Raw genomic sequence first — 17,034 nt, 5'->3', positions numbered from 1 at the left:
TCTTTGGCTTGAGCTATTATCCTTTTCATCTTCTCCAGCTTTGTGCTGTTGCATTTAACTATGACAGCGATGAACGCCGTTGCTTTAAAGTTATCCAGCCAAAGTAAGTGGCCGTCTCCAAACTTCACCAGATAATTAACATGTGCCACAGCCCATAGACACTGCACACGCTTCAGCAGCAAGGTTGGGAGGGGTTCACAGACACCAGAGCTAAAAATAAGTTACAGGGGAAAGTCCTGCACCCGCTCCCGGGAAGACTCACACCCTGAGAATGACACCTCATCATGCTTACAATATCCTTGTCCACAGTCTTGGTAGCCAGTGTGATCACCCTCTGGGGAAACTGAGGCCTGGCAAGGTCAGTGATGCACTGGAGGCATGTGGAAAGAAGGAGTCATGGGCAGAGCCCAGCTGAGAATGAGGATCACCTATTGCTGAATCTAGTGTTTGCTGAGTGACTGAGTGACTGTTTTCCTAACTACTGGCTTCTCCCCATGATTGTGGACCCAGCGTGTTACCTTTGGCACTCCGACATTGTTTTGTATTTCTCGACTTTTCTAAGCTGTAAGCTCCTTAGGAGGAGAAACAAAGTGACTTGAGCTCCCTAAAATCGAGTTCCTCTGTCTTTATAATGGAGATCATTGTCATAGCTGCCTCCTAGGGTTGTTATAAGGAGCAGACAACATATGTGTGGGAAAGAGCTGGTGGCTTCCTCATGGAGCACCTCCCTGGCACAGACACCTGTCTGATAGGAGGCACTTAAAATATTTGTTGGTGAGACACAGGGGTGCACAGCAATAGCGATCATTATTCTTAAAGTGTACATGGTGTATAATTCATCTATGGCATCCAAAACTCTTACCATGTTCTAAAACTGGGCTTGGAGGGTACATTTTCACACAGACAGACTTGTTTCTAAATTGGCAGCCCAGGGCCTCCTCCACAAGGGGCTAAGGAACTCTGAGCTTGCCTGGGTTGGTAATTACCATCTCCACCTGGAAAAAACTCTGGTGACTCAGCTGGGTGGAAATACCACCTATGCCTTGGGGACAGGAAAAGAGCTGGGACTTTGACCAGCCCCGGCGGGGAGGCAGCGCCCTGATTCCCAGTGGAATGTCAACAGTGGGTTCTTGTTTGCCTCACAGGGAAGAGCAGGCAACCAGGAGTCACCAGCTGTCCCTCCTCTGCCTCGTGCTCCTGGTCTGTAGAGGGGCAGGGGACTTCCGTGAGCTCCCAGGTGGCCCCTTTAACTCTGAAATCCTATAAATTCACAAAAGGGTGACAGTCTGTGAAAGACATTAGCAGTCCCCCACGGGGAGCTCTCCAAGGCCAAGGATGGCCTTGCTCTCGCACAAACTGCAAAGCTGGTAGTGAGTGCTTAATAAATAAAGCATCCGCCTGCTTTAAAACAATGCTTTAGGAAAATTCCCACACCTCCAATGGCCTGACTTGCAGCAGCAGGCAGATTTCGAGCACAAACAAATTGTGAGGCACTTTGGTGTTACAAACCAGCTGAGGTTTTATGCAGATTAGACCAGAGCCCCAAATCAGCCTGCAAGAAGGCAGCCTTGACAAGGGCATCTGGGACAAAGGAGGCTGAATTAGGACTGTGGCGGGCCAAGGGGGCCATGAATGAGGCATTGTGGGAAAAGGCTTTGATTTAAACCCAGCCAGCACCATGTGTATTCGTCTCCCCTGGGATCCACCCGCTTTGATGCGAGTGGGTGGCCTGTGTTTAAATATGTGGATTTATTTGTATTTCTCAGGAGAACATAGAATTTGTGAGCTGGAGGGCTGTGTCATCCTGTATTTCCTTACTACACACCGATATGCCAAGTCGAGGATTCTCATTCAAATAAGCACAGTTGTCTGCCTTGAAGGGTCGGGAAGCAGAAACTGAGACTTAGGGAGACCCCGTGCACAACTGCAGACACCCTCTTCCATGTCATCCTTGGGGATGTGTAAGGCCTGGCAAACCGGGGGCACCGCCTGCCTCCAGCTGTCTCCTTCCAATCAATAAATCAAGCTACAAATACTCACTGGGCACCTGCTTTGTGTGAAACTCCAGGCCAGGAGCTGTGGAAGGACAAGGAAGCAGAAGTCAGTTAGGCTTTGGCTGCCTGTGTTGCGTTGACAGGTGCCCGCAGTGCCCGAGGCCTGTGTGGACGATGAGGTGTGGCTGGGCGGGGGTGGGCGTCTGTAACTGGGGCCAAGGTCCTAGGCCCAGCTCCCCTCCCTGCATCCTGTGGTTTCCTCTGTCTTTGTGGATTCTCACTCATTCTCTGTGGTCACCCTACACAATGACCCCCAAATCTGGACCTTGGGCCAGTCTTTGGCCCAGAGCGTCTGACTGGGGGGGGGGGTGTTCAACAGGCACATCAAACTCAGTGTACCCCAAAAGGAAGGGTGTACCTTCCTTCCCACCAGGTGGTCCTTGCTCCTGAAGTGGGGGGCCTCTTCACAGCCCCTTTCACCTCATCCCGGGTTCCTCTCTCCACCCAACCTGTTCCCAGTCCCTGTTGCTCTCACCTCCCAAATCTTTTCTCATCCACCCTGCTGTTCCCATCCCCTGGGTGTTGCCCACCTGTATCCGCAGGGCCGCCCCAGTTTCCAGCCTGCCGAGGCCTGGGTCTCTGCACCTCCCCTGACTGTGGGGGCCAAAAGTGTATCCTCTTTCAGAGGAAAGGGATGGTTCTCGCTGCTGGTTACTGGTTACCAGCCCTTTGCTACTGTCCAGGTGGAGCCTGAGTTGGCGTGGTAAAGGGGGAAGAGTGCATCTCAACTCAGCTGCATTCTGTGTGACCTTGGCCAGGTCTCCTCACATTGCTGAGTCCCAGTTGCTTTATCTGAAAAATTAGTAGCCCTTCGTTGCAAGATTATTGTGAGGAGGGAGCAACGAAACACATGTAAGGTACACAGTGGGTATTCGATAAATGAGAACCATTAGTGGTACTTGGTAGATGGTTCTGCTCCTCTAGACCCCCCCCCCCAGCCCTCCATCCGGGCATTTGAAAGAAGGGGCAGGACGGCGCTGGCCTCTCTGCACCCTTTCTTATCTGAATGGGAGGCTAGGAGACTGGGAGTGGGCACCAAGCAGGCTTCCTTCCCACCCTGTCCCCGGGTCGCAGCCTTGAATGAGGTTGGACTGCAGATTATAGGACAGGCCCTGGCCAACCTGGGGTGGGGTTGGGGGGCAAATGTATTTGTGCTGGGGTATGAGAGTGTGGCTGTGAGTCAAGTCTTCTAACTTAAGTTCAGCCTTACCAGCAATAAAGCCTCTACTTGAATCTCCAGTGTCTTACTCATTTGGTCTAGAACTCAGGAGGGAAAGAGGAAAGTGTCATTGATTTAGCAAATACTTGGATGGCATTTAAATGTGTCAGGCCCTGGTCTAAATTCTTTACCAATCTTAACCCATTTAAACCTCATAGCAGCCCTTTGAGATACTTACTACTAGTACCCCCATTTTACAGATGAGTACACTGAGGGCCAGAGAGAAAAGCTGGCCCCAGGGCCCACAGCTAGTAGGTGGCAGAGCCAGGGTTTGAATTCAGATGGCGCAGGTCCCAGATCCTTGCCTTCACCACGGCTGCAGTATGTGTAGCATCTGTCAATGTGTTCTGTATAACATTCCTTCAATCCACCAAGCACTTTGACCTGCAAAATATATTAATCTTGTATTCCTATTTTAAGACAAAGCAGTGGCTGGGAGGAAATAGATAAGGACTGTGTGCTTCCTGGAGCTGTGGGTCCGGCAGACCCTCCCTTCAGCATAGATCAGGGTAACTCTGAGCAGCAGACGGGCTGGGCCTGAAAGAGGTCGTAGGAGCCCGAAGGGGCGGCTCCCTTCTGGTCTGCAGGCCTGGAGGCGGAAATTACTAACTGGACATCAAAATACATGAGCCACTGAGAACAAATTTAATAAACACATGGAAACATACCAAAAGAGGAAAAAGAAAAAAATGTAGCTACAAACCGAAGGCAGGCAGGCAGGCAGTCAATTTCAGACAACAGTCTGCCCTGAAGGAAGGCACGTCACAAGGCCTGATGCACATGGAAACAGATTAGCTGTTCAGAAGCACATGCTCCTTTTTCTCTTAAATAATTAATGTAAATTTAGCGACCTGGGTGCATGCGGCAAGGGCAGACGTGGCCTGGCCGCAGCAGCCTCTGTAGCAAGAAGCGAGCTGGGCTGGGGCCTCGAGACCCGGGAAGGGGGCAGGGCCTGGAGGGCACGGGGAGCAGCAGGCTTTGCAGGTCTGCCTGGCTCCCACCAGCCGGCCCGGCCCTCCCTAGCTTCGTGGCCTGGCACCTCTGAACCCGTTTCTCCATCTGCTGGAGTGTGGCCACAGCTCTCGGTAGAGATTGGCTCCATCAGGATCGTGATCGCCACCGTGGCCTCGCGCTGTTCCTTCAGGTCCGGAGGGAGCAGCCCGGAGGGGCTGGTGCAAGGGGCGGATGGAATCCGGACAGACTGGGTAGGGGATAAGAGGAGGGCCTCAGACTCCCTGGATGTTCCCCTGGAGCTCGTGTGGCCCAAGGAAACGTGGCTGCCCAGAGTGTGCTGGACAAGCCCCTGCGGGACGGTTGTGAGCGCCTCTGGGACGCGCTGCTGGCCTGCAACTGCCACCCGGACAGACAGGAGGCAGGCGGCCAGGCCCAGGCCCACCCTGTCTGAGCAGAAGGCTGGCTGGAGGGCTGGCTCCCTGGGCATGTGACCAGTGAAGTCACAGAGGGCCCTGTGCTCAGAAGGGGGACCTAGGATTGGAGTTCGATGCTCTGCGGCCACCACCTTGAAATTCCTAATAATTGTATCTTTGAATCTGTGTCTCGTAAGCGAGGTCCAGAGACAATGAAGCATGCCTGGGGTTGTGGGTGGGGGATGCTTGGAGCCTCCGCTCACCCATGGCCGCACCCCTTGTCACCTCCCAGCCTCTTGCCTCTTAGTTCCCTGAGAAGAGCAAGGCTGAGCCAGGCTGAGGAAGGTGCTCTAGGCTGGAGGAACATTTGCTAAGATTCCTAAGCTTGGAACAGTCCCAGCGTTCAGGGGATCCGGTGCCGGACAGGACAATACAGAGGCTTTGTGGCAGGGAGAAGCCTCTGAGGGCTGTGGAGAAGAACGGGGTCAGACTGAGTGGTCTTGCATCAGAGCCACAGAAGTTCGAATTTTATCTTTTTGGCCAGTTTTCAAACTTTATCAGGCGGCCAGGAGTAGACGCCAAAGTGGCTTTACTTGAAGCAAGATATTTCCTTGCAGTTTCGTAACATTTCCTAACAAATATGTGAACAGTATTGCATAGGCGAATCAAGCTTCAATTTATCATAAAAATATTTCGAAAGACATCCATTGAGGGATGGAGTGATGTAGAGGCCCCAGGGGCAAACATTCCTTTCTTCTTGGAAATGTTTCTTGCTGTGGGAGAAGCCCAGAGGGGGTGATGAGTGAATGATCGATACACTTAAGAACTGATAGATCAGTGCGGTCATTAAACAGGTGTTTTAAACACGTGTGCATGTGCAGAGACGTGCAAGGCAGTCCCTCCTCGAGACACTGATGTTCTAGTAAAAGAACAATCCCACGAGTGCTAATTGTATGAGTTTCCTCCAGCTTCTATCACAAAGTACTGTACATTCAGTGGCTTGAAACCACACAAATGTATTCTCTTACAGATCTGGCCGTCAGATGTCTTATATGGGTCCCAGGGTCCGAAATCAAGGTGTTGGCAGGGCTGATTTCTTCTGGAGGCTCCAGGGGAGAATCTGTTTCCTTGGCTTTCCAGCTTCTGGAGGCTGTCTGCAGCCCTGACATGCCACCCTTCACCCGTCTTCCAAACGCATCCCGCCAGCGTCTGCTTCTGTCCTTACATCTCCCTTGCTGACTGACCCTCTCACCTCCTTCTTATAAACCCTGTGATTACGTTGGATAATCCAGGATGAGCTTCCTTTCTCAAAGGCCTTAACTTAATCATGCCTGCAAAGTCCCTTTTGCCATGTAAAGTCACACCTTCACAGGGCCCAGGGATTAGGAGCTGGACATCTTTAGAGGATTGCTCCTCTGTCTACCACCGTCGTGATTACGAGTCAAAGTATCAAAGTGGGACAAAGGGATTTCGTGGTCCAAGAAGGGAGAAGTGACATTTGACTGTGGCAATCTGGGAGGACTCCATGGAGGAGGTGGCATCTGAGCTGAGATGACAGACAGAAGGCAGCCCACATGCAAAGGTGCTGAGGTGGGGAGGGCAAGGGTGCTGTGGGAAAGCAAGGTGTTGACTGGCTCATCAGCAAGTGGAGGTGCTGTGCAGACTCATCCACCATGGTGCCTGTATGCCCTTCCCTTCCGAGGCTGCCTGTCAACACAGATGGCAGGAGCAGACATTGAAAGGCTGCAGGGCAGGAAGCCCTGCGGAAGGAGGGGCAGGAGGGGCAGGAGGGAGATAAGCCAGGAGGAAGCAGGAGTGAGCAGCAGGTATAGGAAACCCGGCGTAAGGAAGCTAAAGCTCTGAGCTGGCTGGAGGCAGCAGGAGTCCCCGGAGGAGACAGAGGGACACCGAGTGACTCCAAGGCGGGGGGTTGATGGAAGTCTGCAGGGGAGGACAGCTCTGGAGAAGCCAGGCCCAAAGTCCAAAGGTTCCTGTCCTTCCCTCAGCCTCCCAGATTTCCTGTGTCCTGTCCTGGTTCCAGTCCCTGGGGCAGCCTGAGGCACCCAGTGAGCAGAGCTGTAGAGGGAGACAAGGCCAGGAGGGAGGGCAGACCTCACCCTGACTTGCTCCCCAGCTCCTCCCCACACAAGCCCCTCCGGTGACCACCAACCACCTTCTTGCTCATGCCGCTGGAGCCAGCCTCTCCTCCACCCCTGGGAGTGGGAGTGGTACCCCTGCAGCTGAGCGGTGATGCAGCCCGGTTGACCCAGCTTTCTCCAAACAAGGTGAGAGCGGGCTGGGTGAGCACTGTGCAGGGACCTCCATGGATGCTTCAGAGCTGCCTTCTCTGAGTAATTACACTATTCCCATTTTATAGACCGGGAAATCAGGCCAGGTGACTCTCCCAGGGCCACGTGGCAGTGAATAAATCTCTCTCCAATGGACCTGCTCTGAAACCCTCCCACGATTCCACAACATACCAATTTGCTACTTTGTTTATCCAATATTATTAGTGCCTACAATGAGTCAGTTATGAAGATACACCCACGTTACCTGTGCACTACTGGGGCTTATGTAGATGGATCATGTCAGACACTGCGGGGCACTACAGAAAAATGCACTAGGACAAGGACCTACTGTACAGCACAGGGACTGTGTTCAATATCTTGTAATGCCCTTTAATGGAAAAGAATCTGAAAAAGAGTAAGTACATATGTGTAAAACTGAATCATTTTGCTGTACACATGAAACTAACACAACATTATAAATCAACTATAATTTTTTTAAAAAGGGAAAAACAAAAACAAAACACACAATAGGGCATTGTAAAGGTGAAGGACTCTGGCAGGGGTGGAAGCAGGTCAGGAAAGGCCTCTCTGAAAAGATGACTTTTGAGCAAAACTCTGAATATTGAGAATGCTCCAGCCACGTAAAATTCTGGGAACAGAGCATCACAGGCAGATGGTTAAATATTTATTTGCTGATTTATTAGAGGCACAGGTTAAATCAGCAGCATTTAATTCCTGGGCTGTGTTTACAGTGACCTGGGGACAGTGGCAGGAAGCGGCTGTCAAAGGAGGGGCAGCAGAAGGCCCTCCGTCTGATGCCCTCACCCCACCGGCCTGTGCTGCTGAGGTCCCAGGATGCCTTGCAGCCACCTCTGCCCCGTGTACCCTCCGCCCCCATCCATCTCTTCTGGTCCAGAGGCCGCCTGGGCATCGCCCCTGTTCCCAGCCTCCATCACCGCAAGGCACAGGTGCCCAGAGTGACTCCCTCCCACAGTCCACGCCTCCTTGACTCTCTCCACACACGGTCTTCCCACCACCTGATGCCAAGGCTCGGGGTGAGTGTTCCAGAAGCCGAGGAGAGATACTCTGTTGTCTCCCGCACACACACGGGCGCCATGGCAACGGCAACTCCGTGACAACAGAGAAGGGAGCCAGACTGGAATCTGCCAACCCAGAGAGCAGACCATCTGTGAGGCCAAACCCTCCAAATGTCGCCCAATCGACGTGCTCGTGTCCACCGGCTTGTGCACGTGGCGGAGGCGACATTTAAGTGGCAGAAGAATTTCAGTGCACGTGAAATCCAAGTAAAGTCTGCATTTACTGCCCCAATGTGACCGAGAAAAGGGAGCGACAGGGACGAGGCTTGAGCAAACAGCCAAGGTGGGCTTCCGTGACGGGAAATTCAGATCATCCACAGGCAGAGGGATTCCTCATAGAAAAACATTGTTCCCCTTAGTTTACTTTCATGATTCCATTTTCAACCCTTCTACTTCCATCTGCTTCCCACAGAGACAAAAATCCGTGTATATTTGAATCAAAGCCCCCCAAAAGTCAACCTTCTGGGGCTTGGGTTTCCATACGCCTGCCTTTCGTCCCAACAACAGTTTTCTTGCGGAACATGTACCACGTGCTAGGGCCTGTGCTAGGCCCTTCGTGGGTGCTATCTCACTCACTCTGCATCAACCCTGTGAGGCAGCATCGCAGTTATTCTCTTCTTAAAGATGAGGAACATGCTAAAAGACATTAAATGCCCAGGTGCATCCAGCTGGCAGGACAGGTGAGAAGGCGCCGCGGCAGGCCGTCCTGCTCCAGAGGGTGAACTCCTGACCTTTGCTAAAGGGTCAAGGCAGCCTGACTGATGCACCGGTACAAACGTGTATCATAGTTCTGTCTCACATGTTGGGAGGAGCGCTTGCACCAGGTGGGGCCCCACGCGGGCGGGGTCCGGCAGGCTTGGAATGTTGAAGTCCAGCCTAGCAGACCCCGAGGCCACGGCACACACCATAGGGGTTATAGAGCTAGAATGCTGGGGATGAGAGCTGGCTGGACAGCCCTAATGACAAAATTCTCAGCAGAAGCAGTTTGCTCTGCATCGTGTCACCAGCCCTTGGGGTCTCACCGTTCACCTTTCTCCAAGCCTGAGTCCTGCTTCAGCTGTCGGAGGGAGATGGGACAGGAGTGGGGGGAAGGGGCAGGTTCCTGGGGCTCAATCAGTTTCTTGTGCAAAATGGATGAGAGAACATCAGAAGGAGAACCATGCTCCTGTGTGTGGACTTCAGGTTCACGGTGACGCCACACACTGGAGACGCAGCCCCAGAGCACAGAGGACCTGACTGTGAGGAGCATCTTAGAGGCCCAACCTACAGCACCAGTAAGCTGATCGGACATCCAGGTTTGGAGCAGGGGATTGAGAATGACCCTGAAGTTTCAGCCTGAGGGTCTGTGAGTGTCCAAATACCTCACTCACCTGCATCACCCCACCCTACCCAGAGGCTGGCCAGGGCCCAGGGCTCGGGAGGGTCTTGGGTATGGAGCTGGAGAAAGGTCTGGTGAGGACCACTTCTGGGTGCCAAGAGTGGGTAGGGCAGCCAGCCAGAGCCCTCCAGGGACAGGGGGCCCAGTAGCCAAGAGCCCATGGCTAGGTGAAACCCAGGAGTCAGAGGTCGTGGGACTCACAGGCTCAGTGCCTGCTGGAAGCAGAAGAGAGGAAAACAGCCCAGGAAGAATTGTTTTCTTTGACCTGTTTGCTAAACCCATAGGCTTGGAGGGGCCACCGGGGCAAGTGAAAGTGAAGCTCAGGACTTAGTGGGGGTGGGGAGAGGGCTGTCTTAGGACAGGGGTAGGGTGGGGGGAGGATGAAGTGCAGGGGCCTGCGAGAAAAGCCTGTGACACGGGCGGGAAGAGCCACCTTAGGAACAAGGCTAGTGAATTTGGCTGTGGAGGTGTAGTTTGAGGTGGCAGAGGGGGCTGAGCCAGTCACACGTGTGAGCCAGGAGGTCAGGAGAGAGGTCATGCTGGACAGGCACAGTGGGGAGCCTTCAGTCAGAGCAGATGACAGCATTCTTGACATTGTCCTGAGGACACTTCCCTGGGGCCGGCCCTGCCCCTACAGTCTCTAAGACACACGGATCACTGCATCTGGCAGGCCCGGGCCCCCTCCCGCCTCCCTGCCCGACCAGGGCTCCTGTGAGCCTTGAGCAGCACCCAGCTCGGCCTTAAAACCTCAGTTCCTGATGGAGCTGTGCAGCCCTGGCGCCTGCGGGCAGCGCTTCCTCCGCCACTGGGGAACTGCTCCTCAGCTCCTCTCTGCTTCCCACTCACCCAACCCAACCTCCTTTTAGCTCTGGCTGCCGGCTGCCGTAACAAAAATGCTGGGGCCCGGGCAGCTTGAAAGACACGCATTCCTTTCTCATGGCTCTGGAGGCTGGAAAAGTCCAAAATCAAGGTTTCGGCAGGATTTGGTTTCTGATGAGGGCTCTGTTCCTGGCTTGCAGACAGCCACCTTCCTGCTGTGTGCTCACATGGGTGGGGGGTGGTTTGCAGAAAAAGAGAGGAAGAGAACACCCTGGTATGTCTTCCTCTCTTGTAAGGATAAGGCCAGGACAGTTCTATGGGGTCAGAGCTTGACCCCTGTGGCCTCACTGTATTTTTCTCACCTCCTAAGGGCGCTATCTCCAGGGCAGTCCCAGGGGTCAGGGCTTCAACATATGAACTTAGCGGGGGGGGGGGGGGGCGACAAAGTTCTGTCTGTGTCACCCCCCTGTTGTGAGTTGAGTTGTGCTCCCCCAGAGGATCTGCTGAAGCCCTCACCCCAGGTGCCTGTGATGCTACTTGGAAATACTGTGGTGTCTTTGCAGATGAAATCAGTTACCTGATTAGTAACTTCTCTGCTGCCACTGCGTCCTTATAAGGAGTAGAGAAGGGACATGGGGACACACTGGGACCATGACATGTGACACTGCGGGCAGAGGTTGGAGGGACGCAGCTGCAAGGCAAGGGACCTGAGGACCGGATCACCGCAACAGACAGCAGCTGGACGAGGCTGGAAACACTCTCCCCCAGAGCCTTCCGAGGAGGGGCAGTTCTCTGTTTCAAGCTGCCACGTTTGTGGTCCTTTGTTATGGCAGCCATAGTAAATGAACACACTCCCTGGGGCCCTCACACCTGTTTCCTCTCCCACCCCCAGGCCACTGGCCCACACCCCACGCCCAGCCTGGGCCCTTTCCTCTCTCTCTTCATCCAGCAGCTCCTGTGGGCCAGGCAGGTAAGTCACGCATTGAAGCCCAAGGGCTGGGGCTGTCCGACACCTTTGCCCACGGAATTCTGTCTGCCTAAGCTGCCCTTCAAATTTCTTCCAGTGAACTCCTACTCATCCTTAAAACCCAGATTGAAGGTCATTTCCTCGGTGGGGCTGTCATGACTTCCAGGTGGAGCAACCATTCCCTCCACAGTTCTGCCTTTCAGATCATCTCTTTCTTCATGCTCCTCATGCTGCAGTCAGTTTAATTGCTTCCAATTTTTCTCTGTATCCTCTTTCCCTGCCTCCACCCGTATGCACTGAGAGCAAGGCTTATCTCCCAATTCTGGGACTTGAAAACCCAGCTTGGTTGAAGGCGAGGAAGGCTGACTGGGCGGATGGTCGGATGACTGAAAATCCAGGGAAGCGTTCACACCACTGGCTGTGTGCGCACGGTGTGCGGTGTGCTGCGCCCCGGCGGGGCGGGGGGGGGGGGGGTCAGGCGGGAGGGAGCCAGGGTGTGTGGGACCCGCTGCTTTTACAGTCTGGGGAGGGGGTCCCCTTGGACAAAAAGAATCCAAAAACAGGTACAGGGCTTTAGAGGGGGCCTTTGCAAGTGACGGGGCCATGAACGTTAAGTTTCGCTGGCACCGGGGCAGGCTCACCTCTGCCGGTCGTCTTGCTGGGAAAAGCGACGTTGTGGGTTTAGGTGCAAAGAGGCACGCCCCAAAGGGCTGCGAGGCCTGGGCCACCTCCCCACCTCCTCCTTGCTCTGACCGCTGCCTGCAGACAGCACTTTCGCTGAGATCGCTTCCCCTCCAGGCGGGCCGGGCTGAGGAGGCCCGGGGAAGGGCCCGCTCCAGACAGGCTCACTTTCCCCCAGCGCTCGCCCGCAGCTGCTCAGCCTCCGCCCCGCGGTGAGTGCCCGGCGCAGCTGCTGCTCGCCTCCCTCCTGCTTTCCAAGCCGGGTCCCCTGGCCACCACGCTCCTCGTGATTTTCCCAGAGGCAGGACGGTGCAGGGAAGAGAGCTGGAAGTAGGGTCGAGGACACCTGTGTCCCGTCCCTTGCTTGTAGGCTGGTCACCTGGGAGTGGGCCTCGGTGTCTATGGAGCATCCGATTCCAAAGCCACCGTAACAAACTACCACATGCCGCACATGCCGGGCTCAGACCAGCAGGGCTGTGCCCTCCCGCGGGGCCAGAATCCCAGACGGAGTGTGGGCAGCTGTGCTCCCTGCCAAGGCTCTTGGGCGGGCTCCCCAGCCTGCGGCCCCGTGTCTCTCTCTCTGTCTCCATCTCTGTCTCTCTCTCATCTCTGCCTCATCTTCACAGGCCCTTCCTCCCTCTGTGTCTTCCCTCTTCTCCTAAGGACACCTATTGCTGGATCGAAGTCTCTCCCTACATCTGATGATCTCATCTCAAGATCCTTAACTTACATCTGCAAAAGCTTTTCCAAATAAGGTCATGTTCACAGGAACTGGGGATTAGGATTCGAAAATATCTTTTTGGGGGAATAAAATCCAGCCCACTACGCGTGGGGACAATGATCTGACCCAGCCTTGTGGACTTGAGGGCATGTGGGGTGGGGAGAAGGCAGGCAGAGAAGTAGGAGAGGCTGTTCTGCACCTGCAGGAGTGGGTGAGGGGCTCAATCTCCCCTCCCCCAGCAGTGACCCCACCCCCACCCCAGAGAGCTCACCCAGGGTCCACCAGCCACGTGGCTGCCCGCCCTGCAGGGCTGCCCGCCACTCCTCACTCCTGTCTGCGCAGCAAGACCATGAGCCCCTGGGGTGGGGGTGCATCTTAGAGCCGGCTCAGCGCCCCCGCCCTGCAGCTGTGCAGGAAGTCTAGCCCACTCTGTTCTGTAGGCACTGTGCTCCCGCCTTCCTTTCCCAGACTGTCCCCCTTCATTTGTAGATTCCTGGGCTCTCTCTGCACACTCTCCCTCTCTCCCTTGCTCCCCTGGGCTCTCCTGACTCCTTCTCCTGGCCTTGTTCCATTCTCTTGCTCTAGGCAGAGGGTGATGGCTATCTGCTGGGCACCCTCTTGGGAGGACCCCCCAAGCCCTAGGAATGGGTGGCAGGAAGACACCCTCTCCTGGGTCTCCACCAACAGCCACACACACGGTCACTAGCTCCTTGAGAGGCCCGGGCCTGCCTCCTCTCTGCCATCACAACCTGGCAGCTGCTGCCTGGACTTCCCCAGTCTCCTCGTCCCCTAGTCTGTGCAGGTGTTCTGAGCCCCCACCCCCTGCCCCCTCCCCTCCTGCAAGTTCTGCTCTCTAGTCGCCAGCTCAGTGGCCGCCCACTGCAGATCTCAGCCCCGCACTCTGCCCCATGGCTCCTCTCTAACACCTGTTACACTGGGCAGCCCCTCTCCCTCCTCAGGTTTCCATGGAGGCAAGTGACTCCACTGTTGGGGGGTAGCCCCTGCCCCTCCCTGCATCCCCTCCCTGGGTAGCAGGATTCCCAAGTCCACATTTGTCTTCCCTTCTGGCCCAGCCTGCCTGTGGCCCTGGGGTGAATGTCTCCTCCTAGCTGGCTCCCTGGGGAAGGCTCTCCCGGGCTGGGACCGGGGGCTGGGACTGGGGGCTGGGGGCCCACCCTTGTCCACAGCCACCTGGCTCCTTCCTGGGCGGTTACCTTGAATGCAAGGGATGCAGCAAGATCCCATCTGGCTCTGAGTCAGAACTTCTCCCCCAGCATCTCATTTCCACTTTGCAGCAGCGAAGCTGACGTGTCGGTCCTCATCTGCCTCCTGACTCAGGCTCGTCATTGATTCAGAGCGTGGAAGGGGGCGGTTAATCACCACCCTCAACCCCAGGTGGGGCTTCACAGCTACATCTTATGTCTCTGTTTATTTTTGTCTGTTTTCCCTGGAAGAGCGATGAGGGACATGAGGGCGGGCCTGGGTCTGGGGGGGGGGGGTCTGGGATGGCAGAGCCTAGATGCACAGGAATGTCTGTGTGATGCCTGGTCCTGTCTACAGGGAGGGGACAAGTGACCAGGGCTCCCGGCCATGCAGCATGAGAATGGGGGGCTGGGAGTCAAGTGCATGTTCCCCTGACCCTCACGTCCTGACTCAGACTTCCAGGCTCAAAGAACTGGTGCTTCATGCTGACAGAGGAGTCCTTAGTGGCCAGGGGAGGTGGCCACTGCTGTGGCCTTGGGAGCCAGGGCCAGGGAGGTCCAGGACTCCCCTCCTCCTGCCTGTCCTTCCCAGCCCCTCCTCCAGCTTGCCCCAGCGGAAGCCCTCCCTCGGGTATCACTTCCCTCAGAGGAAGCCTCCTTTGTCTGTAGAGGTGCAAATCCGGCAGTGGGGAGGCCTCTTGGGGGCTATTGTTTGGGACTTCCCTCTTGGCAGGAGGCCTGGATTCTAGAGCTGCACCCGGGCTCCTGGTCTCCTCTACCGCCCTGCTGCCCAGGATCTGGGCTCTGCCAGGACTGTACTACGGAAGCAGCCAGTCAGTTAGTCAGTCAACAAACACTGTCTGGGGACCCTGAGATAACTGTGACTTGGTTCCTGCCCTTGAGGAGATAAGACTGCAGTGGAAGACCCCGAGTGGGACCCCTGGGGGCCATCCAGCACCACCTAGCAGGCCCTTCTCAGGTCCACACCCACAGACGCAGTTGTTGCTGTTGTGTTAATTGCAGTAAAATACACATGACATAAAAATTACCATCTGAACCGTTTTTAAGAGCACAGTTCGGTAGCATTAAGTCCACTCGCACTGTTGTGCTACCAACCACACCTTGTCTCCAGAACTCTTCCATCTTCCCAGACTGAAACTCCATCCCCATTAAACTCTCCCCCCCCCCCAACACCCAGCCCCTGGAACCCTGGGCCATCCTACTCTCTGTCTCTGTGAGCTTGATGACTCTAGGGGCCTCATATTAGTGGGATCATACGGTATTTGTCCTTTTGTGACTGGTTTCTCTCACTGAGCATCATGTCCTCAAAGTCCATTCATGTTGTAGCATCCGTCAGAATCCCTCTACTTCTAAAGGCCAAGTAATATTCCTTTGTATGGATGGACCACCTTTGTTTATCCCTTCATCAGTCCATACACTTGGATTGTTTCCACCTGTTGGCTACTGTGAATAACTGCTGCTATGAACACAGGGATGCAAATAACTTCGAGACTCTGCTTTTGCGTCTTCTGAGTATGTACCCAGAAGTGGGATTGCTGGCTTGGAGGGAGAGACAATGACAGAGACAGAGATGGGGAGACAGACAGATTGACAGAAAGACACAGAAACAGAGATGAAACAGAGAGAGAGAGAGAGAGACAGAGATGATGGCCTTCCTGCTGGTCTGGGAGGTGCTGGGGAGAGAATAATTTTAGTATTAATAATAGGCCTTGTTTGTACCTTAAGCTGGTAGAGGTCAAGTCTAAGTAAGTAAGTAAATACTTTGGGGCTGGTGAGGGATTAAGTCAAATGTTGAAATCACCCCTGGGGTGTCTGGCCTGAGGGGGCGCCCAACACGTTTGTTTCTTTTCCATTCCTTCCTCAGGCTCCCACTGTCTTGGGCATCCGGTCTGTTCTTCCAGGGCCCAGCCAGGGCCCGACACACAGCAGGTGCTCAAGCAACGTCTGCTGAATGAACAGGCAGCCTGGACACTGGGCAACCCCGTCATGATGGGGAGAGCCTGGGCCCTGGCTGCCCACCTGGAGCAGCTCGTGCCAGGTGCCAGGAGCAGAGGGAGAGACAGACAGACAGACAGACAGACAGAGACAGAGACAGAGAGAAACGGAGAGACAGACTGCCTGCTGAGACAGCTGGAGGGAGAGATTCAGAGAGGCTCCCTCTGCTTGCTCCAGGCCACGGCCAGAAGGCAGCGCCCTGCAGGCAGGGGCCCAGAGCACCTTCCTCCAAGTCCCATGCTACGGAGCCTGAGTTGGAAGGTTCTTTGTTTCCAGCTCCCTCACTTAAGCTATGTAGAGGCCTCCCCTGTGCCTCAGGGTGGGAAACAGAGTGCCAAACGCTAACATGTAAGGTGATGACACCACGTTTGGCTCAAAGGAAACAACCTAGAGAAGCCTGGCGAGGCCTCAAACGGCTGCCAGATCGATGAGGGTGGACTCCCTGCTGCTTAAGGCTGGTTTGGGCAGCTTCCAAGGGAAGTTCAAGTTGCTATTGCTCAGGAGATGGGCTTATGCGTGTGCGCGTGAGAGTGTGAGTGTGAGGTGTGTGTATGTACGTGGGGTGTGTGTGTTGCTGTTTGCGGTACAGAGTGAACGACAAAGCTCCGACCCCGCAGCCCTTACCATCTGTACAGCAGTACGTTCTGTCTCCGGATCGTTCCACGTAGGCTACCTCATTGGAGCCTCACCACCCCCAGGAGTTGGATATTATAGTTTTGTAGATGGAGAAACAGCTGCTTAAAGAGGGAACTCAAGGTCACAGCGCTGGGACGTCTGAGTCCTCCACTCCATCTTCCACACCCCGGGAAACACCCAACCAGGCACTCAGCTGAGAAGCCAGGGGGGTACTCGTGTCAGCTATGACGGGCCCTGCCCCGGGAAGTCTGTGTTTCCTTGTGAGTGGTGGGCGGGGGTGCTGGATTCTCTGGAGAGAAAATGTGTGCTACCCGGGATGAGGCCAGGGCCAGCCCTGTGCGAACACAGAGCACCAGGTGGAATCCAGCAGGGGGATCCGGCAGGCTTGCTGGAGGGGGTCTCCCATGAACTATCCTTCTGCTGATGAGGATTTCCAACAGCAGCTCGTAGTAGCAGCTGACCCTGTGGCTTACCCACAAAGGATTTCTCTTTCTCACAAAGCAAGTTGCCTGGAAGGAGGCAGGACAGGGCTGGAGCAGCCCCGAGAGGGTGGTCACCCATGAGGCTCCTCTGGCTTCCTGCTCTGTCA

The sequence above is a fragment of the Camelus ferus genome, chromosome 25 (genome assembly GCF_009834535.1).
Source record: "Camelus ferus isolate YT-003-E chromosome 25, BCGSAC_Cfer_1.0, whole genome shotgun sequence".
In the NCBI taxonomy this organism is placed as follows: domain Eukaryota; kingdom Metazoa; phylum Chordata; class Mammalia; order Artiodactyla; family Camelidae; genus Camelus; species Camelus ferus.
Note: the sequence above shows the minus strand (reverse complement) of the source record.